The sequence below is a fragment of the Xenopus laevis genome, chromosome 5L (genome assembly GCF_017654675.1).
Source record: "Xenopus laevis strain J_2021 chromosome 5L, Xenopus_laevis_v10.1, whole genome shotgun sequence".
NCBI lineage: Eukaryota > Metazoa > Chordata > Amphibia > Anura > Pipidae > Xenopus > Xenopus laevis.
This window is the reverse complement of record NC_054379.1, coordinates 364947-390946: the sequence shown is the minus strand read 5'-3', so window position 1 is coordinate 390946 and position 26000 is coordinate 364947. Positions and strand designations below refer to the sequence as shown.

General features: G+C 41.2%; 1 long non-coding RNA gene across 1 annotated transcript in view; it reads right to left on the bottom strand.

Annotated features, from left to right (window-relative positions):
• Positions 1-1260: 1260 nt before the first annotated feature.
• Positions 1261-26000, bottom strand: part of LOC121393591 — a 73856-nt gene continuing 49116 nt past the window's right edge. Inside the window, exon 2 of the long non-coding RNA XR_005961172.1 lies at positions 1261-1615. This is a non-coding gene — a long non-coding RNA (uncharacterized LOC121393591). The remainder of the gene's footprint in view (positions 1616-26000) is intronic.

Sequence of the window (26000 nt, the reverse complement as noted above, 5' to 3'; positions counted from 1 at the left end):
TATTGCAACATTTATTTTGTGTAAATCTTTTATCTAAACATTATAGATCACTGTTTTGTTGTGTTGAATTAAACGCTTTAAGATTTATCTGAGAGGTGGGCTGGTGGCCTTACAGCATACATGGCTGTTTCAATGTGTTTCCCTAGTGTTTTACAGGGCTTCAGCCTAGAGCACTTCAAATTTATAATGAAACCTGAAAATCCAGAACATGTTATACCTCGAGTCCTTTCATCAGCAGATGTGTGCTCAAATGCTGAGCAAATGTGTGTATTCAGTAGTCAAGTAGGGTGGTGTCATAGAATTCAGGTTACACAAAGGAGGTCAGTCATGCACCCTGGCTACCATGTTATGTTTTTGGATGGCTATGAACAAGATGAGCAACTTTTGACTTGCATGTCTCAATCCTGTAATTTTCTTCCTTCCTGTGTGTAGCCTATCTGCATGGACATCTCCCCTTTCAGGTAAAGGGATAATCTCTCACTTTGCAGTACATATGTGAAAAAGTGCATGTGATGACCCAAACATGTTGTTTGGTATTTGATAAATTACCACTTTCAAACGCAAACTTGCCCTTGTCCCTTATTTGATTGCCCTCCATGTTTACTATGCTAAGTCTTTGCCACTCCTGCTGCCCCTGTTCTATCCAGCTCCGCAGTTTCCTCACACACTCCCAAAACATACAGGAAAGTTAATAAAAATTGGCCCTAGTGTGTGAATATGATAAGGTCCTTAGGTTAAGCTCTGTTCTGACAGTGGCTGATGTGAATGATGTTTATGAGTTAGCACAAGATATATAACAGATAAATAAAAAAAACATCTCCAGAGACCATGTATTATGAAGTGATGCGAAGTGGAGACTTTCCTGTCGCCTGTTTAGCAGATTTCTATCATTGCCCTGGCTACACTCCATAAAAATCCTTGGGTGGTCCTGGTATACATTTGCAGAATAGTGGTGGCACATTCGACTTGCCCAACGGTGAAGGAAGAACTGCCATACAGTAAACTCTGAGATCTGGGCCCCCTTGTACCCTGGTTCCCTAAGGGACAGTGTCTACTGTAAGGGAGCTATACCACTGCATCTGTGTATACAAATGGTTTGCAAGCATTACTGATTAAAAAGAGAACAATTATATGAATTTTTAGAAATTCCTTTAACTCACATGGCAGAATAGTATTTCTTTTTTTTTTTCATTTTTACCAGTCAAAAAATAATACAAACCAGAGATTAAATGAGCTGGGGGCATTTTAAGAAAGAAGATATAAAGATTATGTTTTTTATTCATTATTGGTAACACCTTAATTGTACAGTCAGGAAACCTGTTATAAGTACAAGTAACACTTACAGTGTATTGAATAAAATACATTTTATACAAGTACCACAAAAATAAATTAATCTCATCACAGATTCCCTGTGTTTGTAAAAGAGTTAGGGTTAGAAGAATTATATAGATAACATTCATTTAAATTTCCATATCCAGAATGTGCCAAAGTTCTACAGACAGGATAGAGTGGTTGTCTGTTCAAAGTCAGACCATGCTGGAATCGCTGATCCATGATGTATTACTTGTGGATTGTTGAAGAAAACCAGCAGCTAACTACAGAAACCGGGTTGTTCCTGAAAAATAAAAATGCAAGTTAGTTATAGGGTCACATTTATAGAAAGGAGATTGAGACTTCAAGTTTTTGTTACTTTGTGTGTGGATGAGATGTTGATGTGTGAACAGTGGACTAAGCAGAGGAACTTTGTAAAAAAAAGATTTTTGAGTATGAATATAGATTAAAATATTAGACAATACTGCATTTATGTTTAAATGAAACCAAAAAATTGGTCAGACATTTTGAGCTTGGTGAAGAATGAATACAATGCAGATTTCAAATTTAAAAATGATTGAACTAATGCTGAGTATAATACCAGTAGCTGAATCATTGTGAAGTGATTTTGTAACAAATAGTTGGGGTTTAGATGTCAGTGCTAGAGTTATGAACTGGGGGTTGGGGTTTGAAAACATAAGCATGAGTGTTGCTGCTGTACATTGTTATAGGGTAGGGTGAGAACTTTGTTACCAAAAAAACCAAAGGGAGGGGAGAGTGTGGTTTCGGGGACTCAGTGTTTGGGTTTGTGTTGGAGGTAAGATTTGGGGTTGGGGTAACAGTTTGAAAGTTGAAAAAATATAGGGTTGTAAAACTTGAGGGTTGCAGCTGTACAGGGTTATAGGGAAGAGTAAAGACCAAGAGTACCAAAGGGAGGGGCAAGTGTGGGTTGAGGGATTAAGGGTAAGTGTTGGTGTTAGAGGGAAGATTTGGTGTTGGGCTTCACACTCAGTTTGAGGGAAGGACAAAGAAAGGGTTGGGAAGATTGAGGGTTGCTCAGGTTTTGCAAGGTTAGGGTTGGTGTTTGGCTTAGGAGTTAGGATTGGAAAAAGATAGGGTTTATAAAAATTTAGGGATAGAAAAAAATAGGGTTGGAAAAAGATAGGGTTGGGCAAACATGTCACATGAAGGGTGTAACAGTTTCTATAACTGTAATACTAAGGGCGTGGTATATCTGCTATAATGCAAAAGTTGTGAAAAACAATATGTAGGTCACACTACTCGCAGTTTAACCCTTTTCCTGCCAGCCGTTCTGCCCTAGATGCGAACATCTACTGCCAAGCAGTTTTTAGATATTTTGCATTCTTTCAATTTAAGGGCCTTTCCTGGGGTGGTCTTTTAGTTTACCCAGGAAAACAATATATATTTTTTTCAGGACAACCTGAACTTTCACAATATGCAAGAATGTTGGTGCAATTCTACTTCTGCAAAAAAAATACAGGCTGCAAATTGTATAATAAAATGAAAAAAATCATGTTTCACAAAGAACAATCACATATATCAGAAACCTCATTTATTTTATGTACGAGAACACAGCCGATTTAGAAAGGTCTATGTCTTCAGAATGCGGAAATACCAAATATATATAGTTTTTTGGAGATTTCTAACTTGTATAGCTCAAAATCTACAAGCAGTACACTACTAAATTTCCAAAGCACCTCTCCCCAAACAGCATACTTTTGATTTCAAGGCCAAACATTCCGCTAACAGTAGGTTTACCCTAGAAAACTACCCATTATTAGGAAGAACAGATTCTGGTGAATCAAAAATGGGTAATTATATCTTTGTACTCCAAACAACCAAGTTGCAATTGTTTCCTAAAGTTATACTGTTTTATAGAAATTGGTGAATTTCTTTAAATAAATGGCCTGCTATTTCAGGTACTACAAAATCAACACATTTACATCGTTTTGGGAGGTGGCAAAGGTATAAAAAAGTACGCTCACCACAGAAAACCATATATTTTCGGAAAGTACACATTCCCCCAAATCCAAATTGGGTATGCATGTCTTTATTCTCTAAAGCACCAAGCTGCAAAATGTTCCTAAATTTGGCAATTTTGGTGACATTTCCAAAAATCACCTTAAAGCTTCCACCCTGCCGCATTGTATGTCCCACATACTATTGAGTAGCAAGATAAATCACCCCAAATATGAAAGCCTGGGTCCTCTGAACAGTTTGATGCCCAATATGTATATGTGTACCTAAGCACATGGCATATAGGGGCCCCAAACTGAAGACCCCCATATGGTCTGTCATTTCAGGTGCTGCAAAATTTGGTGATTTTGGTGACATTTCCAAAAATCACCTTAAAATTTCAACCCTGCAGCATCGTATTACCCACATAATTTAAGGTATAAAAACAAATCACCCCAAATATGAAAGCCTAGGGTCCTCTGAACAGTTTGATGCCCAAATGTATAGGTGTTCACAAGCATGTGGCATATAGGGGCCCCAAAAGGAAGACCCCCCATATGGATTGTCATTTCAGGTACTGCAAAATCAACACATTTACATAATTTTGGGGGGGGGCAACAGTAGAAAAAAGTATATTCACCCCAGCAAACCATATATTTTCGGAAAGTACACATTCCCACGAATCTAAATTGGGTATGCATGTCTTTGTACTCCACAGTACCAAGCCGCAAACCATTCCTAAATTTGGTGATTTTGGTGACATTTCCAAAAATTACTTCAAAAGTTCTACCCTGCAGCACCGTATTACCCACATACATTTAGGTATCAAGAGAAATCACCCCAAATATGAAAGCCCAGGGTTCTCTGAACAGTTTGACGCCTAATATGTATAGGTATACCCAAGCACGTGGCATATAGGGGCCCCAAAATGAAGACCCCCATATGGTCTGTCATTTCAGGTACTGCAAAATCAACACATTTACATTGTTTAGGGGGGGCAAAAGTAGAAAAAATTAGTTCACCCCAGAAAACCATATATTTTCTGAAAGTACACATTCCCACGAAACTAAATTGGGTATGCATGTCGTTGTACTACAAAGTACCAAGCTGCAAACCATTCATAAATTTTGTGATTTTGGTGACATTTCCAAAAATCACCTCAAAATTTCTAACCTGCAGCATCGTACTACCCACATACTTTTAGGTATCAAGAGAAATCACCCCAAATATGAAAGCCTAGGGTCCTCTGAACAGTTTGATGCCAAATATGTATAAGTGTACCCAAGCATGTGGCATATAAGGGCCCCAAAACGAAGACCCCCATATGGTCTGTCATTTCAGGTACTGCAAAATCAACACATTTACATCGTTTAGGGGGGGCAAAAGTAGAAAAAATTAGTTCACCCCAGAAAACCATATATTTTCGGAAAGTACACATTCCCACGAATCTAAATTGGGTATGCATGTCGTTGTACTACAAAGTACCAAGCCGCAAACCATTCATAAATTTTGTGATTTTGGTGACATTTCCAAAAATCACCTCAAAATTTCTACCCTGCTGCATCGTACTACCCACATACTTTTAGGTATCAAGAGAAATCACCCCAAATATGAAAGCCTAGGGTCCTCTGAACAGTTTGATGCCAAATATGTATAAGTGTACCCAAGCATGTGGCATATAGGGGCCCCAAAACGAAGACCCCCATATGGTCTGTCATTTCAGGTACTGCAAAATCAACACATTTACATCGTTTTGGGGAGGCAAAAGTAGAAAAAAGTATGTTCACCCCAGAAAACCATATATTTTCGGAAAGTACACATTCCCATGAATCTAAATTGTGTATGTATGCCTTTGTACTACAAAGTACAAATGCGCAAACCACACCTAAATTTGATGATTTTGGTGACATTTCCAAAAATCACTTCAAAATTTCTAGCCTGCAGCATCGTATTACCCACATACTTTTAGGTATCAGGACAAATCCCCCCAAATATGAAAGCCTAGGGTCCTCTAAACAGTTTGATGCCCAATATGTATAGGTGTACCCAAGCATGTGGCATATAGGGGCCCCAAAACGAAGACCCCATATGGTCTGTCATTTCAGGTACTGCAAAATCAACACATTTACATTGTTTTGGGGGGGCAAAAGTTGAAAAAAGTACGTTCACCCAGAAAACCATATATTTTCGGAAAGTACACATTCCCACGAATCTAAATTGGGTATGCATGTCTTTGTACTCCAAAGTACCAAGCCGCAAACCATTCCTATATTTGGTGATTTTGGTGACATTTCCAAAAATTACTTCAAAAGTTCTACCCTGCAGCACCGTATTACCCAGATACATTTAGGTATCAAGAGAAATCACCCCAAATATGAAAGCCCAGGGTTCTCTGAACAGTTTGATGCCTAATATGTATAGGTGTACCCAAGCACATGGCATATAGGGGCCCCAAAACGAAGACCCCCATATGGTCTGTCATTTCACGTACTGCAAAATCAACACATTTACGTCGTTTAGGGGGGGCAAAAGTTGAAAAAAGTACGTTCACACCCAGAAAACCATATATTTTCGGAAAGCACACATTCCCCGAATCTAAATTGGGTATGCATGTCTTTGTACTCCAAAGTAACAAGCCGCAAACCATTCCTATATTTGGTGATTTTGGTGACATTTTCCAAAATTACTTCAAAAGTTCTACCCTGCAGCACCGTATTACCCACATACATTTAGTTATCAAGAGAAATCACCCCAAATATGAAAGCCCAGGGTTCTCTGAACAGTTTGATGCCTAATATTTATAGGCATACCCAAGCACGTGGCATATAGGGGCGCCAAAATGAAGACCCCGATATGATCTGTCATTTCAGGTACTGCAAAATCAACACATTTACATAGTTTAGGGGGGGGAAAAGTTGAAAAAAGTACGTTCACCCCAGAAAACCATATATTTTTGGAAAGTACACATTCCCACGAATCTAAATTGGGTATGCATGTCTTTGTACTCCAAAGTACCAAGCCGCAAACCATTCCTATATTTGGTAATTTTGGTGACATTTCCAAAAATTACTTTAAAAGTTCTACCCTGCAGCACCCCGTATTACCCACATACATTTAGGTATCAAGAGAAATCACCCCAAATATGAAAGCCCAGGGTTCTCTGAACAGTTTGATGCCTAATATGTATAGGTGTACCCAAGCACATGGCATATAGGGGCCCCAAAACGAAGACCCCATATGGTCTGTCATTTCAGGTACTGCAAAATCAACACATTTACATTGTTTTGGGGGGGCAAAAGTTGAAAAAAGTACGTTCACACCAGAAAACCATATATTTTCGGAAAGTACACATTCCCCTGAATCTAAATTAGGTATGCATGTCTTTGTACTCCAAAGTACCAAGCCGCAAACCATTCCTATATTTGGTAATTTTGGTGACATTTCCAAAAATTACTTTAAAAGTTCTACCCTGCAGCACCCCGTATTACCCACATACATTTAGGTATCAAGAGAAATCACCCCAAATATGAAAGCCCAGGGTTCTCTGAACAGTTTGATGCCTAATATGTATAGGTGTACCCAAGCACATGGCATATAGGGGCCCCAAAACGAAGACCCCATATGGTCTGTCATTTCAGGTACTGCAAAATCAACACATTTACACTGTTTGGGGGGGCAAAAGTTGAAAAAAGTACGTTCACACCAGAAAACCATATATTTTCGGAAAGTACACATTCCCCTGAATCTAAATTAGGTATGCATGTCTTTGTACTCCAAAGTACCAAGCCACAAACCATTCCTATATTTGGTGATTTTGGTGACGTTTCCAAAAATTACTTCAAAAGTTCTACCCTGCAGCACCGTATTACCCACATACATTTAGTTATCAAGAGAAATCACCCCAAATATGAAAGCCCAGGGTTCTCTGAACAGTTTGATGCCTAATATGTATAGGTGTACCCAAGCATATGGCATATAGGGGCCCCAAAACGAAGACCCCCATATGGTCTGTCATTTCAGGTACTGCAAAATCAACACACTTTTACATTGCTTTTGGGGGGGCTCAAAAGTATGAAGAAATAGTACGTTCACCCCAGAAAACCCAATATAATTTTCGGAAAGTACACCATTACCCACGGAATCTAAATTGGGATATGTGCAGTCGTAATTGTACTCCAAAAGTACCAAGCGCCCAAGAACCATTTCCGTATATTTGGTGGAATTGTTTGGTGACATTTCCGAAAATTACTGTCAAAAGTTCTACCGCTGCAAGCACCGTATTACCCATCAGTATCTTTAGAGGTATCAAGAGAAATCACCTCATAATATGAAAGCCCAGGGTTCTCTGAACAGTATTGATGGCCTAATATGTATAGTGTAACCCAAGCACAGTGGCATATAGGGGCCCCAAAAACGGAAGACCCCCATATGGTCTGTCATTATAGATACTGCAAAATCAACCATTTACATTTTTTTTGAGGGGCCAAAAGTAGAAAAAAAGTATGTTCTAACCCAAAGAAGACTCAGCTGTCGTCATGCCTATATCTTGCGTGCGCGTGTGCGCGAGCGAGTATCTAAATTTGGGTTCATGCAGTAGCTCTTTGTACTGCGCGAGATAACGTAAAAACGCACACACATTCAACAATTTGGATAGAATTTTGGTGAACTACTTTCAAAAAGTCACTCCTCAGGATTCTCTCACCACTGCCAGATCCCCGTTATTTACCCACATACTTTTAGGTATTCAAGAGAAATTTCATCCCAATAGTGAAAGCCTTATTGCTCCTATGTACAGTTTACCTTGCCCATAATTGTATAAGGTGCCCTAGCTCCAAGCATGTGTGGCATTATACCGCTTGGCCCCAAAAAAGAAGGAACCCCGCAAATATGGGGAGGTGTTTGGTACACGATCTCCTCTCCATAACCTGTACTGCCATGAGAAATTGCGAATACATTTACAGTGTTGTGACGGAGCGCAACTTCTGTGTGTGAGAAGAAGGAATATGTTTCAACCTAGGTGCCCACCACTTGATAATTCTTATATAGTTAACATTGGCCATCGATCTTATAGATTTCTTGAAGAATATTTTGAAATTGGGATGCATTGTCTTTGTACTACAAAGTTACCAAGGGACGCAAATACCATTCACATAAATAATTTTGTGATTCCTTAAGGTTGCTATTTTCCCACAAAAATCACCTCAAAATTTCTTAAGCCCACTGCTATGAGCTATATTTCCAGGCCCATAGCTGTTATTCAGTGGTATCTGGAACAAATCATCCACAATATATGATTGGCCTGGGTCGCGTCTGAAAAGTTGATGCGCAAATATTATAATTTAGGTAGGAACCATATAGCCCGTCCTGCTAATATAGTAGGGCCTTCAGGGCACCATAATAAGAGACGCCCTCTCACTGGTGCTCTGTCATTTCAGGTACTGAATCGAAATGCGACATTTACAATGTGTGTTGGGGGGCAAAGAGAAAAAAGTAAGTTCACCCACAAAAACTATATTATTATTCGGAAAGTACACATTGCCACGATTCTAATGGGCATGCATGTCTTTGTCTACAAAGTACCAAAGCCGCAAACCATTCTAAATTTGGGGTGGATTTCATGTGACATTTCGAAAAGATCACCTTCAAAATTTCTCCCTGCAGCATCGTGATTTTACCAACTAACTTTTTAGGTATCAAGACAAATCACCCCAAATATGAAAGCCTGGGGTCCTTCTGAACATTTTGATGTCCCCTAATATGTTTAGGTGCTACCAAGCACATGGCAGTATAGGGGCACCAAAAAGGAGGACCCCCTAATTATGGTCTGTCATTTTCAGGGGTACTGCAACATCAACACATTTAACATTTTGTTTGAGGGGCAAAAAGTAGGTAAAAAGTACATTTCACCCAGAAAAAACAATATTTGCGGAAAGACCATTGCCACGATATCTTAAATTGGGGTTACGTGTCTTTTGTATCCAACGTCCCCATAGCCTACAAAACCATTACCTAAATTGTCTGAACATATTGCCAGGCCCTCTGCAAATAAATCTGTATCTTGTACGTTGCCGGTCTACATTTCCAACACATTACTTCCTTTCTAGCCTGCGAGCAATCGTTGCTATCTCTAACACATACTTTTTGGACGGTATCAAGACAAATCACCCCACAATATGAAAGACCTAGGGGATTCCTACTCCACCCGCTCTGATAACAGTTTGAATCCCCATATTACTCGCTATCCCCCGCTGATCACCAAGGCGGTACGTTTCATTAGGGCCCTAAAAGAAGACCACCATATAGGTCTGTCATTTCGAGGTTATTAGACACACACTCTATTCACATTTATATCGTTTGAGGTTGGCAAGATTAGAGGTTATGATCAACAACGATGTTTGTTTCACCGAACAGCCAAAGAACGAGTGTATTTCAGAAATACAGCTATTCCGCACAAATCTAAATTTGGTTTATGCGTTCTTTCTACTCTAAGTGTCCAAGGCCGTAAACAAGCCTACTTCCTAAATTTGGTATTTTGGGCGAGACATTTGCCAAGGCAATAAATCACGGCAAAATTTCTGGACCCTGGTGTCAGTGGCGGATACGTTGATTTGTACTCCACATACTTTTAGATATCAGACAAATCACACCCAATATGAAAGCCTGGGTCCTTAGACAGTTTGTGTAGTGCAATATGTCATTAGGATATTGACTCCCATGCCTTAATGTCTATCCCCGCACGATATGGTATCATAGGTGCACCATCGCAAACGCCCGTACTCGCGCGCTCTCAGTGTCATATTGCGCGGTTCTCAAATCTCTGGAAATGTATTTTTATAATTGTTCTTTTGGGCAAAAGTAGAAAAAAAGCTACGGTTGACACCACGCAGGACAAAATCCATATCTGGAAGACTACAAAAATGTAGCGCAGCATTGATCTACCAAATCTAGAATTGTATCGTGAACAAACTGGGACAGGTTGGCACCACTACATTCCCACTTGTGCCGGTCATTGTACTCCAAAGTAATAAAGCCGCAAATCATTCCTAAATGTTGGTTTGATTTGTGGTGGACAGTGTTCCAAGGAAAATACACCTCAAAAATTGTGTATCGCTGGCGAGCTATGTGTAGTTACCCACATTGAAACATATAGGGGTCAAGAGAGAATATCTCCACTGATGGGATATGAAAGCCTAGAGTTACCTGAACAGTTTGAGTAGAAGATGTAGCCCAATAAGTAATGGTATAGGTGCCTACCCAGCACGTGCGCTTCATAGGGGCACCAAATGAAGACCTCTTCTGGCCTTATATAGTTAACTGTGCATTTTTCAGACACATTAAGCCTGCTAGCTCGTTCATAGCAATCACAATACTATTTACATCTTTGACGGTTCAAAGTTAAGAAAGAAGTGACGATTCCCCGAAAACATATATGTTTTCGGTGACCCAGCTACCACATTCCTCACGAATCAAATCTAATTAATATGTTATGCACCTGCTCATTAATGTTTCACTCAAGTACTATTCTTCGAACATCACGCATTCTTAATGATTACCTCTTCTGATCCATTTTCAAAAATTCACTTCAAAAATTTTCCTAGCCTGCAGCCATCGTTGTAATTTACCTATCCTACGTAAACAAACGGGCCACTTCTGTTTTTATTAAGTGGGCCCCGCTCCTGATCTTATTGTTGGGGATTTGTAACTTTCTAGTTACCCGACCACAAGTCCCCCTTTCCCCCAGCCCTTTGGGGAGCAGTGACACGGATTCTTTCTGCAGACTGTTGCTGTCTCCTGTACAGGCTGTCGAAACCCTTATTCTCTCGGCTCATTCGGCTAGAGGCTGCAGTACAATAACAAGCAGACTAATTATAAAATACTTATCAGTGTTAGTATGACTCATGTGGGATTGTCATTCCACACAGTGTGCTCAGGCCGGTTATGATTCTCATATAGCGAGCCATGTCAGCTGAGATAGGCAGTAGATTTCTCTAGCGCAGATACAGGAGACAGCACAAGGGCCTTGCAGGACCCTCGTAGGCTCATTGTTGAGTTTGCTATCGTTGAGACAGCAAATGGTTATCTCCCCGTGATGCTCCAAGCGCCTCGGTGATGGTTGGTAATGCAGGAGCTCAATCCTTCTCTGCGACAGATCTATGGGTGTGTTCTATAGGTGGTGAGTGGGATATGCCCACCTCACTAATGAGAAATTGTTAAGGGATTTAGCTGGAAATGTATCTTTGTGTGTTCCTAGCACTGTTGAGGATTATTAGTCTGCTTCCATGGCCTAGCCTTTCTGGTTTTCCTTACAACGCCAGTTTACTGAGCTCTTGTGTGTGTGTGTTTGGAGAGGGCGGGTTGATACTTGGAGCCCCTTCTGCACCCCCGACCTGTCTTGTGGTTATGCGCTTCGTCCTTCCCCGATTGTGCTCTCGGGCTTCAACCTTGACGTCAACCTGGTGCTATAGTCATATTAGGTGCACGTTGAGATAGGAACGAAGAGAGTAATCTAGTTAGTAATTGATAGAGGAAAGAAAATGTTATCCGATGTCACTCAGGGAGCGTCGCATGCCGAGCGGGCCAGCACGCCCCCACGTGACATGTAGGAAGTGCTGAATTTGAAAGTGAAAGTATATTAGTTGCCCTTTCCTCTATTGGCCACGGGCAACGTGTAGTGATTAATGTAACATTTCAGGGCGTTACCCATAGTGTGTCATGAACTGGACATAATTAACGTTTGAACACGCAGATGTGTCGACATGGGCTGAGCACACATATGTTTTTGAATTGGCTCTTATTACAAAGCTCCATTGAATGAGCTCCCTTAATAAAAACAGAAGTGTTGAAGATATTTTTTTATCACGTATAGTGCTTAAGATTGAACAGGGCCTTTCGTGGGTGCCAATTTTACCACGCGTTTATAATTCTGTTTGCACCGTTGTTGGTACTGCGGAGTTTGTTGGGCTGAATCAGGAGGTCCAAGGGCTTAGTGATGATAGCTGGTGGGTTTGGAATTGCTGCAAGAAACTATAAGTTCATATTCGAGAAGCATTATTTGATCCACTTTGCATTGACTGCTAGTGTCTAAGTGGAAAACTGCCCTATCCATAACTTTACCCAGTTTTTATTTTTGGCAGCTGAACTAGCGCAAAATGTTCCGCGTTCAATGTTGATAAATTGCGGTTATGTTACTTTATGGCAAACTCAATAATAAAATAGCGAGTGTACCCTACATCTTACAGTACGTGCTCCCGTTTATGGTTTTTGTTGGAGTTCCTTAAATAGAAGATCTAGGGGTTTTTGTGTGGATAAACAATAACAATTGTACTAAAGTGTTCGTGGAAGCGTTCAGAGTGTGATTCTTAGATGAAGCATACATAAAAGTGAACAAAAATAACATAGTTCTAGTATAACATATGTATAAAAAAGGAAAAAGATAAAATGAAGGTCAGATTAACTCAAGGGCTGTGGAATAACGAGTTAATTATGTTCCATAGCGTGAAATTGACTGTGTCCTCTTGGTATAAAGGCTCTTCTTGAGAAAGTATTGGGGGCGTTTGGACTCCATCCTTAAGAGGGATATAAATGAGCTGGAGAGAGTGCCAGTACTAGATAGACATAACTGGAAATTGTAGAGGGAGAAGGGAAGAGTCCTCTCCATATTAATTTGGGAGAAAAGACCTGACTCCCGGTGTGATAAAGTCGCCGCTCTTTGATAGGTCTCACAAATAGAATACAAAGTTAAAGGCGCTGTTGAGGGACATGATTAGACTTTAACAAGTACATTAGAGGACATTATGATGACTTAAAAAGAGTCCAAGCGCGCACATTTTACCCATAAGAGAGAATCACCTACCCGTTTCATACATAGATGCCAATACTGTTCGTATATTCTTAGTAGTGGTAAAAATTATAGTTTCATTTAAAGGAACAGGGTAAGAATATTGCCGCCCTAGTTGCCGGTTCATTCGAGCAGTGAAGGGACAGTGAGGTGTTGTGAGTTGAAAGCGGGATCGTCCCGGCCCGTGTCGATTGTGGTGCATTCCATGATCAGTTAATGCACGTAATAAAGAGGGACAGATTTTTTGGACAGGGACATTAATAACAAATTGTCTAATGTGATACTAAACGCGTATAGTTAGTATTAGATATGGGTATATATTAATTTTAGCGATGTGACAGTAGGAGGGTGTTGTATGGCCTGGGTGTTCGATTTGGAGGGTTTGTTGTACTGTGAGCTAATTGCTACCTCTTTTTCAACGCTATGCTAACTCGGGATTTGTTACAGACCTATCCAAAACGCTTAGGAATCTGGTAATCTTTCCCATAATTATGCACGCTTTCTCACTTTTCATCCCTCTATAGAACCCAACAAATCAGTGCAGCTGCAAACATAGATAATTGTGCCTGGGATGTTATTATTGCCCTCTTTAATCTTGCTTCGGGCCTTATGGTGTTATTATGACTATTTTCTCATATAAGTTCGTTCCCCATAATATTGCTCCTCTTCTCAATAAACTTGCTTCCATACAGACTCATCCGGATCCGTGTTCCTCCTTGTTTGTCCCCTAGTGACAGTTCCATATCCCTCCCATTTTTCCGCGTGAAAATGACCATTGCGTGGATTTTTTACACTCAAACACTAACTTAGGTACTGATTTACACTGGAAGTTGTGTGTTGTGCCTTACCTTCCTCACATGTATCTCTCGCCCTCTATATCTGGTAAAATTGCCGTTCCGTTCATGCATAACTGTAATATGAGGACTTTTGGACCACCGGGATGACATTATTACGAGTTAATACTTCCGCTCTCCGCTTTCACCTGATAGATACCAACTCAGGTGTGTAGAGTTACATAGTGGACTTCTGCTCTTTGTTTATTGCCTTCGAGACTGCTTTTTACTCCCGGAGCCTCCTCGCTATTACCCAGCCATACTTTTAGGTAAGTGAGAGCATATATCACCAGAAACTGACAGCTGATAAGTGATGATAGTCCAGACCTGCCTTTAGGGTTTACTTTATTGAATGACCGTCAAATTTATAGGTTGTATCCAAGTCATGTGGCATATAGTGGCCCCAAAAAGAAGACCCCCATTATGGTCATATTTCAGGTACTGCAAAATCAACACATTTTCACTTATTATAGCATATCTCACACATTCTAGAAAGACTACATATTTCAATTTTCATAGATATCATATCTTTGTTCTATTGTTATGCGGTATGCTGAGTTTGTGTGGCTCGACGTTTCATCGTTGTAAACTACTGTTTGGCTCATCTTCTTTAGATCTGTCATTGTTTTTTATTGCCTACTCATATACTGTAGGTTAATGACTCCTATCTGCGTAGATACTTATTTGGTCCTTTTGTGCACACTGACATTTCCCCTCTACTCCACAAATACTGAACTTTATGGTATATTAACGCAACCACCCTGGCATTTCCCTAATTGTACTAATGTGGCAAGCAGGTCCTGACTGTGGAGTCAAAATAGGCCCTGCCATGTGTGCTCCGATTACTACTCATGGCCCAAACAGCTGCTCATCCGTGAGCAGACCCACGTACTACTCTATTGGTGAACGTTCTAAAATAGATTTTCATTACAGTCGTTCACTTTCCCGGCATTGTGCCAGAAGGCCAACAGCTCCCAAGTCCAGGCATGCTCCTCTGGATTGTGCAGAGTCTGGCCTGCTTCACTATTGCTGCTTTGAGTTCCTACACCCATTTCGGCCAGACTGGTCTTCGTGGCTTTCTGGCATCAACAGACGGGGGTTCTGCTGTAAGATTGCTAAGTAGACAACAAGTTGATATTGGGCCTTCTGGGTGGCGCGGGCTGTATTGAGGTTCCTGCTGTTTTTACTGTGTATTAAAATAGTGCACAGGGCTGGTGTTTGCCCTCACATGGTCCAGTTCTGTAGCCAATACCTCCGCTCTCTCCTCTCGACTTCTGTCTATCTAGACTGAACTCCTTACGTGACTTGTGGCTATTGTGAGACCTACTAGTGTGCTCCCCTAATCGCAATTGCGTTTGATATATTTCTGGCTTGTGCTGGTCACATACCTTGTCAGTGTGGTAGCATGACCTTCTGTGTTCTGGCCTATATCACTCAACTTCCCTCTTGTTGGTTTTTTTTGGTCACTGCTTGGCACCTGTCTAGATTTTTATGCCGTGTTTATACATCAGATTCGCACTACTCTCTCTACAATTCTTATGTATTGGGTTTAACAAGGTCCGCATTGATGTCACACGTTACAACTTGCAATATGTAGACATTCCGAATTCGAGGAAAGTCTTGTGTCTCGGATGTTTCCTCATGTCCTCTATACCTGGATACTTTCATCTTTAGTCAATCCAAACTGGAAATAACTAGCTACGCGCTAAAGGTCGTTTAATGATATAACCTGACATTGAACGTGAGCTACAGAATACCTCATAGCAGTCCCCCATATCCAAGTCTCTAATATGAGAAAATATGAGAAATGATAGCGTGGGAGCTTCCTCAACGAGACACTCTCGCTGGCCCATTATCCAATAAGCTATTATAAGTATACAGATACTGTCCGTATATGTTTAGGCCTATTAACGTGATCTTGTCAGTTCTTTCCCTAATTTTTTCATCTGTATAAAGCTCTCCTCCTCTGGTTCTCTGTTGGGTGTGTGCTATGGTATATCCTTCAAATAGTCCCTTTTTAGGGTTCAATAATATTCACGTGTGTTGTTAGGAATATGTTGACCAGGTATTAGGGTTTAAACCACTACTGTCTTCATGGAAATTGTTAAATGTGTAGAAAGATGTGACCATTGGTTTTTGTGTATGAGCGGGATGACCTTCGCTTAGCAGTCTCTTTCCAAGACAGTAATAAAGTGGATGCGATGGCTGAGTCGCAGCATGGGATCACCTGGCCATGTAACAAGGAGGACATAGATAGTGCCATAAGCAACGGTTAGGGAACTTGCTCCCACAAATATGCACTCTAGAGGTCGAGAGCAAGCTTTCTGTTTGTGAGAGGACTACTGTTCCTTGGCGAGGTTAGAGCTTCGTGCTGCTGATCGAAGCAGAAGCTCTACATGAGGTTGTTGTTATGGAGAGCTACTTAAGTCCTATTGTAGTGTGTTCAAGCCCCACATAATGCTTGACCATTAGTCCAGTATAGAGTGTGTCATAGAGTGTATTTCCTCCTTTGTGAGTTACCAAAAGAACCGCGAAAGTTAGCGGCTCTGGGAATGTGTGTATGCAGATTAGGTCATTGCTGTTGAGGAACATGCCCACCTCTATGTATGCTTAACCACGATAGAAGTGTTAGTTGAACGGGCGTTAGACAAACCTCGCCATCTCTTGTCTGTGTGCAGAATAGTTTCTGGTAGGAATGCAATAGCTGCTTTAAGACCAGTAACATCATTTTCTGCAAAAAACATTAATAAGCAAAATTACTATAATAAATTTATATATAATAAACTCACTTACTCTTAACATATAATAAGACTTGACATTTCTCTGCTTGTCAAGGTTGTTCAAAAGAGGTTGTACTCAGAGAGAGTAATATCTTCAGAGACTTGGCTACTTGTCGTCTGAATGTGTCCAAAGGGTCGTGTCGCTCATCTTGTATCGCTTTTGTTCTTCTTCATTTCTTCTGTTACATCTTTATTACTGGAGACGCTCGCTGACTCTGTGCTCTCTTCACGGGAATCCAAGCGTTCCTAGATATAATATGGCTGTAATCATCACTTCCGGAGCAACATATAGTTGGCGATACACATAGCAGATATGCTCGAGAGTTTATCTAAGATTGTGCGTCTACAGCTCCCATTGCTCGCCGTGCTCAATTCTCCCTGGACTGCAGTTCTCCAAGGGATGCAGCCTTGGTCCTCCGCATTTTTGGGCTGCTCTCTCTCTCACTTGCTGACAGGAACAGGCTGCTGACAGGAACGCTGCTCGACAAGGACACTAGCTCTTGGAAATCTTACACTCACACGAACATTACGAGGATTCACATAGCTTCACTATCATATATAGAAGCGATCACATGAGGTACTTGTTATTATGGCGCTCCTGATCTATGCAGTCGGTATCTACTATATTGGTTCTTTCTGAGGATACTACGATGTGCATAGGTCAGAAGTTTTATCTGAAATTTGTTACATATACTAGTGCTGAGTGATGGTGGTGTGTGATAGCCTGGGTCGCGTCATAACTTATCTCATTTTGGTACCCCGATAGTGAGCAGGGGAGTATACCTGGTACTGATGCTACTGATATAGGAATAAATATTACTGGTGTATCAGTATTAGAAGGTGAGTTCATAATTAATTGTTGCTTTCTGTTGGGAGAACGCAATTTTGTTATTACTAGGGTCTAGAGGGTTGGTATTAGTTATTTGGTACAAATAATGACAGGGGCTGAGAATCAATGGGGTCTGGGTGTGGATCACCTCTGATTTTATTTTTGCGTAAGACATATAAGCAGTTAACTGGGGGGGGGGTCCTCCTTACTTTAAACATAGGTTCTAGATATCTTGAGATTGTGTATCGATAATTATATAGTCACGCGATACCTGGTCTGGGTCTTGATTTTATTCCATTTAGTACAATTTATAGCAGGGGGATACCTTGGTTTCTGGGTGTCTGGGATTTTAATATTAAGTGACGATATGCAAGGGGCAACCAATATACACTGTCTTGGCGCGTCTTGGTTCATATATCTAGCAATATTTCTTCGCGCGCATTCTTTTTTTGGTCTAGCTCTTATTTTTATTTATCAGAAGAATATACAAATATTAGCTCACGGGGCCCTCGCTTGCTAGGAAAAAAACTCCTCAGGGTGTTTCTAAGCGTTTTCTATTGTGGAACAAAATATATCAGAGGAGTATACTGAAAAATATTTTTCATGAGACTGATATAGATTGGGAGCACGCAGGCGGTGAGGTATCCTACGTCTATTTTTGGGTGGTGTCTTCTGGAGTTTCTGTGAGTGTGCGTGATCTCATTAGTGCATCTACGAGTGAAGAACGCACCACAGGCATTAAAATCATTATTTTGCAGACACCTATATCGTCGCTAGTATGTAAGAGTGAGATGCTCCAAGGCGTCACTGGCCCTAATCCAGTGAATTATCTTACATTCTTTGTGACTGGACTTTCTTCTGATCTTCCCACTAAATTACCTAGTATGTTCCCCAGTTGTCTACAGGTCTTGGCCTCTAATCCTCTCAGATTGTCTCTCGCGTGGTTCTGTCCTGTAATGTTTGGGTCAGGTTGACACTCTTGAGCTTATTGGCTAGATTTGTGTGTCCTATGGTCTGTGGAGGTCTCTCTGGAATCTTTTATACTAATATAATTATTTGACTATAGATCTTTCTAATCACGGCTGAGTCGACACAGGAGTTGTGTGATGAGGAGTTCTCGTGTTTTTTTTGTATCATAAAGCCCAGCGTGGCACTGGTCTGGTCGTGTGGAGATATTTTGATTATTCTGCAATAGCAGGGGTTTGATTTACTTCTAGGGTGTCTTGGTGGGCTCATAGAGTTTGTATATGTACATAAAGCAGGGGGGCCACCTGGTCTGGTGTCTGACGTTATTTTTTTTGCAAATTAAACGGACTCCTAGCAGGGGGCTGCGCTGTGGTTCATCGGGATACTAGGTTTTATTTATTGGCTAGGTTACACTAAAGCATTAACAGTGTGGTTCCCGATCTTCTTATAGCTGTTTATATATGAAGTGGGGGCACATGGTTACTGCAGTAGCTGGGGGGCGGCTCTGTGGTCTGATTATTACTATTATTATTGCCATACATTGGGCCACATGCATTGTATTGCAGAACATCCTATTTAGTGTATGTGGGTGATGATGCCACAGTGCTGGGCCCTCTAATCTTTCTCATTGTCGGCTTCTTCTGAATCCAATAGTAAGTAGTCACAGTTGTCTACAGGTCTGGGGCCCTCTAATTCCTCTGCATTGTCTGGGTCTGAGTGATATTGTCATTGCCTGTTAAGCTGATTGCTATTGGGCCATGTGGCGTCTGGGGTGCTACTTACTATTAAGTTACAATAGCATTATAGAATCTTGAGGTTCCACGGTTTGGGGAGTCTTCTTGTGTGTGATTTTGGTATTGAAAAGCAGTGTAGTTTGTGCCACCTTGTTTCTGTCTGCACTCTTGTCACCAGTCTTTATTTCAATTTGTGTGGCAAGATGAACCAGAGTGGTACCACCTAACTCTCTATCTATAAATAATCATAATTATTGGGAACTAGTTCTTGATATGACAAAGGGGGACGTACAAATGGTTGTTAATCTGCGCTATAAGCTATGTATAGCTTAGTGTGATTTATGGGTACTGGTACTGCAAGAGATCGCGAAGTGACCTTTGTGTTCTGATATAATATAAATCTTTTATCTATTCAGTGTTCTATCATCTCCAGACTCTCCTCGTGGCCACATCGCTATTGTATTGCAGGACATACCATATTCCCTCTCGCTCTATGTCGCTTATTCATCAATGTCGTGAGATTGCCATATGTCTTGGGTCTCTATCCTCTCATTGGTATTGTCTATGCTGATACAATAGTGTTATGTCAATCAGTGGGTGTGCTAACGCTCCCTGGGGCCCTCTAATCCTTTTGTGCCTAGCGGCTCCATGATAATATGTTCTATATGCCATTTAGATCTAGTGTGAACATTGTTTGGGCCATGGAGGTCATGGCGGTGTCTACTTACTATGTTTACGAATGCATATTAATAAAATAGAGGCTGACTAAATGAACCACTGGGTCATATAAAAGTAAATTAGCTTCTATATATATTTAGGTGAAAATAATCAGGGAGAAAGCAGAACTGCGTGCAGGATTCTGGTGTGTGTCTCTTCTCTAGAGGTATTGCTGCAAATTTAAGCTAACGCTGCGGTGCAGTGTATATTGGGTTGGTGCTGTGTCTTATAATTGAGATATCATTAATATGCAAAAGAGGTGGCGCATCTCAAGTGCTGCCTTTATTATAATAATACTCATCGGTCACTGATAAGATTAGGTGTAGGTCCCACTCCTGAGATCATAGCTGGTTTTGGTTTCTCTATGTTACATATAGCAGGGGGGATCATACGTGTGTGGGATCTTGATCTATTATATTAGATAGACTCAACTCAGAGCAGCGCGCGCAAGACCCATCGATTAACCCGCCTTGTGAAGGATACCAGCTCTGGGGTCGAATGCCTCTGCTCTCTCATTTTGGTGAACTAGCTACAGTCATGGTGCGGATGCCGATTCTGCCTTGTCCTCTCGTGTCTGAGATAATATATATTATTGTGGTACCCATAATAGCGGGGGGCTGCGCCTAGGATTATGCCTGGGTCGTGGTGTTTTATTATGCCATGCTGCAATACAGCAGGGGGATCGCCTGGCCTTGAGGCTGCTTGGTCTCTCTATTATTGAAGTATTAAATTTTGGTATAGTCGCATAGGTGGTTTGATCTAATAAATGCTCTGTGTGAGAGAGTTGGGGGGGCACCTATGGGTTTACTGACAGTAGATAGTTGGTCTCATATGTGGTCTTGAATATTTAATTTTTATTCTCTTAGTTGGTGCATACATTGGTCAGCGGCGGCCTAGCATAGACATATGTAATTTTGCAGACATCTGCCCAAAATCCTAGTCTCTGTATGTGGTGGCGGAGTAATGACCATCCAATTTACGCTCTGCAGTTCCCCTCTCTCCATCAATCTTCACTATGTCTGCGATTCTTCTGACTAAATTCCCACATCAGTATATGTCCCACAGCTGGTCTACAGTGCTTCTAAGGGCACCTCTCCAATTCTCCTCAAGATGTCTGGGTTGTGATGATTGTCATTTTGTCTTAATTCAAGCCTTAAGTCTGCTATTTGGGCCATGGTCTTGGGTATTATTCTAACTTACTGCTATACTATATATTAATTAAATTAGTCTTTTAAAGCTGTCTAATATCGCCTATTATGGATATATTGTGAGAGTCTGAGTTGTGTTATTTTTGAGAATTAACATTATATATTTAAAGCTCAAGGGGGGATACCTGGTCTGGGGTCTGCCCATACTTTACTCATTAAATATAGAACTGAGCATAATATATGCATGAGCGGGGCCTGGTTCTGGGCCGGTGATTTGGATTAATTGTCGCAAGTGAAAGATGCAAGAGTGTGTGGAATGGTAAATTGCCTCCTAGTTCTGGGGATACTGTCTTTATTATTTGTCTAGCAATAGAGGAGCAGCGTGTGGGTCGGCGATCTGCTCTGGGGGTACTTAGAAATTGTGTTAGTTGCATCAGTGCACATAAGGCAGCGGGGCTCTGTTACTCAGCACTATCCACCTCGTGTTCTGGTTTATCTTAGTAAGAGGTTTAATACCATATATAATAACACGCTGAGGATGCCTGAATACGCGATTACCTTCATAGAGTGGGGTGGGGTACCTCTGCTGAGGTTACTGGCCAGTAGATCGGGCGGGTGTGCTGGCGCTGTAGGGTTAACCATAGAGGTATTAAATTCTCCATTAGTGACAATGAGTCTCGAAAGAGAGAGCCATCCTGCATTGTATTGCGAGAATACTATTTAGTGTATGTGGTTGAGATTGCCACATGTCTGGGCCTCTAATCTTCTCATTGTCTGGATTCTTCTGTCCAAAGTATATGTCACAGGTGATCCTTCACTCTGGCTCTCCGCCGTGGTCGCCTTGTTAATCCTCTTCATTATGAATCTGTGCGTGTCTGATATGAAATGTATCCTCGTCATTCGCCTATTAGCTATGTGCAATTTTGTGTTAACATGGTATCCTCAATGGAGACTTCTGACTTACATATAAATTTTGGTACATAGCAATAGCTATTATAGAGCTGATTTCCACAGGGTGGGGTCTATTGCTTTTTATTATTGTACATATAGCTAGGTAGGGTATTGATCCTGACGGTCTGGGTCTGATTATAAATTTTATATATTATGGCATACAATATTAGCAGGGGGGTAAATACCTTGTCAGTTGTAGGTCTGGTTTTATTATAATTATTGGTAAATATTAGCTAGGGTGGATGATATCACCTGGCTACTGGCTCTCGTTTTTTAAATATTTAAAGGGGCTCACAAGGTATGAGCAGGCTGGGTGTATACAGGAATAAACTGGTCTGGCTGGTCTAGATTATTATTTAATATGGTCACTCATACATAGTAGCAGGGGGGGTGAGCTTGGTCTGGTGTGTGTACATAGATGTGTTATTATTGCTGCAATAAGAGGGGGATACCTTGGTCTGGTAAGGTCTTGGTTTTATTAATTGGTGTTCAATCTCCGCACGGTTTGGCGCCATCGCTGTCTGAGGGACTGAGTTATTATAGTTGATTTGGTACAGTGATATAGCTCTAGGGCGGAAAAAACTAATTAGCTGCTGTATAGAGTGGCGGGTTCTATGTGGTACTGCACCGAGAATAGGGGGGCTCTGAGTGTCTGATATATACAAATGGGACTACGTTATATACATTGGGGCGCGCACTGCAGGCTGTGAGCAATATGTGTGATACATTGAACAGACATCCTCTATTAGTGCATGTGTTTGAGATGCCTACATGCTGGCCTCTTACATCCTTGTATCCACCTCATTGTCTGGATTTCTTCTGATTGATATACAATAGTATAATTGATCACAGGGTAAGTGTCTGTACATTGTGCTTCTGGGGCCCCTCTCTTGATAATCCTCTACATTGTCTGGCGATCATGACATTTAGATACGTCCAGCATGTGAGGGAGTATAGTCACTACCTCCGCCGTTGGGTGTCATGATAGATTATAATAGTTAATCGCGCATTCTAGCATATTGCGTGATTTGGCCATTCAGCTCTTGGCGTGGTATTACCTAATTAGCTATATATACTCATTGTATGACAAAAGCTTTATAGAGTCCACTGCTGCTTTCTGAGGCGTCTGCTCTTATATTTATGTACATTAAAGCGAGGGTAAGATACCTGTGGTTCTCGCGGGGTCTAGATTTCATTATTTGTGCTACAATATAAGGCAGGATGGTAGGAGCTGCCTAGTTACTGGGGTCTGTGAGTTTATGTATAAAATATCTGCTCAATAGAGAGCAGGGGGTATAGTCAATTGGCGTGTCGGTTTATAATTTGTGTGTGATACATAAAGCAGGGGGGTGCCTAACTGGGGGTCTGATCTTATTATTGGCTACATAAAGCAGGGGGGGGCCCTAGTCTGGGGTTTGGTGTTATTATTGGTTAACATCTTATAGCAGGGGGGATACCTGGTCTGGGTCTATTTTAGTTATTTGTTCAATAAACAGGGGGGATATCTGTTCTGTTGTCTGTTTTATTATTGGACATAGCAGGCGGCCGCCTGGTCTGGGGTCGTGTTTTATTATTGGTACATATAAGCAGGGGCCGCCTTGTGTCTGCGGGTCTGGTTTCATTATTGACTGCAATTACAGCAGGAGGCTGCCTCGGTCTCGGGTCTGGTTTATTATTAGGTTACATATAACAGGGGGTGTGGAAGATAACTAATGTGTTGAAGCGAAAAACTCTGGTAAATAAATTGACCCAACAAAAAGACAACTGCTGTATAACGGAGGTAGCGGATTATTGGCACATTGAGTTCACTGCAGTTATATAATTAGTGGGGCTCTGTGGTGCTCGATATTGCTTAATAATTATGCTCCGCCAAATTTACCTTTGGCAGGCACTTTCCTTGGTGTGTATGCAGACGATCCATTAGTGTATGTGGTGAGATGCTCACGTTGTTCACTGGGCCTTATCTAGATCCTCTCCTCATGTTCATGCATTGTACTGATTGACAATATTGTCTTTGCCTTTAGACTACACGTGTATAATTGGGCTCATCAAGTCTGGGTACGTCTATCAGTCCATTAGTTTAATTACAGCGCTCTCTTCTCTGCGCAAAGCAGAGATGGCCATGGGATAAAAACTTATAGTTATGCTATGTGTGTCTTATATCCTCTGTCTGAGAGTCAGCTCTCTCCGCCGCGAAGAGGCACGCGTGTCCGTCTGGCTGCCTCGGATTTATTATTGCTGCGAGTTACAAAGCCAGTGCTAGAAGAATACCTGTTCGGCGTGTCCTGTTTTATTATTGCCGCTTAAGAGATTAAGTACATCGCTTGAGCGAGCGGGGATACTTCTCTGTCTGGTAGTGGCGTCTGATTTTATTATTGCTGGGCTTAAGCACGGAGGAAATTGAGGGCGCGAACCTGGTCTGGGGGTCTGGCATACTCTTTATTTAATTAGATAGAGTAAAGCGCACGGGGGGATACCTTGTCTGCTGCGGATAATTTTTTTTGAATTTAAGATATTCTATTTATTAACCAGTAAATACAGCTGACTCCGTGGCAGCGGAGTGTGCCTCAAATGCCTCCGTCTCGAGGCTTCTGGTTTTGATTATTGCGTTACATACCTCGACGTTCATTTATGCCATTTACCGGCCAGGGTTTTTGGAAGAAGATATACTGAGATAGCTGTAAAATTATAAGAGTGGGGGTTGATCCACTCCCATGGTTTACTGCGACTAGTAGATAGGGCGGGGCTCTTTGGTCTGATATTGCTATTATTAGGTGCATACTTGGGGCCACTATGTATGATTGCAGACTAATCCTCTATTAGTGTATTGTGGTGACTAGTTGTCCACATCGTCTGGGCCTGTCTAATCCTCTCATTGTCTGTGGTTCTGATGTATTGTCTTCGTACCCTTTTATGCTTCTCCTGCTAAGATTTTGGCCGTGTGGTCTGTGGGGTACTCTACTTACTATTTATTTACTAATAGCTTATGAGATTCATGAAGGCCTACGAGTAGCTATAAGATGGTCTTGCTTTTATTGCTAATTTCGGGTAACATATAGCCGGAGGAGGTCACTGCTCTGGTCCTGTGGTCTTGAGGAACTATTCATATATCTCTGCATGTTATTCAAGGCAGGTGGCGAGATCCATGGGTAGCTGGTGTCTGTTTGTTATTATGTATCAATATAGCAGGGGGATACCTGGTGTAATTGACAGAAGCTTGGGTCTTGATTGTTTATATTGCTTCAATTAAAGCAGGGGGATACCTGGGCTGGGTCTGATTTTTTATTAGTGAATAAACATAAAAGCAGGGGGAGCGCGTGTGTGTCTGGTTGGTCCTAGCGCTTTTTAATATACTTTATCATCAGCACAATGTGTGAGTGCTAGCAAACGGGAGCATTAAACCAGTAGCCACTTACTCTCAGGATCTGTATCATTTATTATCACTCTTCGGACATTTTACAATTTAGCAAGGGGGTGTCTATTTGACCCAATAGCTTAGTATAGAGGTGATAGGCACGTGATGGTAGTTATCGTAATAGACAAGTTCAGATCACGATGGCTTCTCGGGTCTGATTAATAAAATATATAGTGAGCTATGATATTAATTAATAGTGACATACGATTATTGGCCGCCCACAGTGCATAGTGTAATTTGCATTTACTATTTTAGTGTCATGTGGTGAGATGCCATCATGTGTTGGCCCTCTTAATCTCTCTCAATTGTTCATAGGATTTTCATTTACTGATCCAAATACAGTTATATGTCCCAGGTTTCTACAGGTCTGTATAGGCCCTCTAATTCCCTACATTTCATTGTCTGGGTGATATCTTTGGCTGATCCAATAGTATATTGTCATTTTCTTACATGTCCAATAGGGGCCCTCTAATTCTCATTTGTCGTGAGGATTCTGATTAT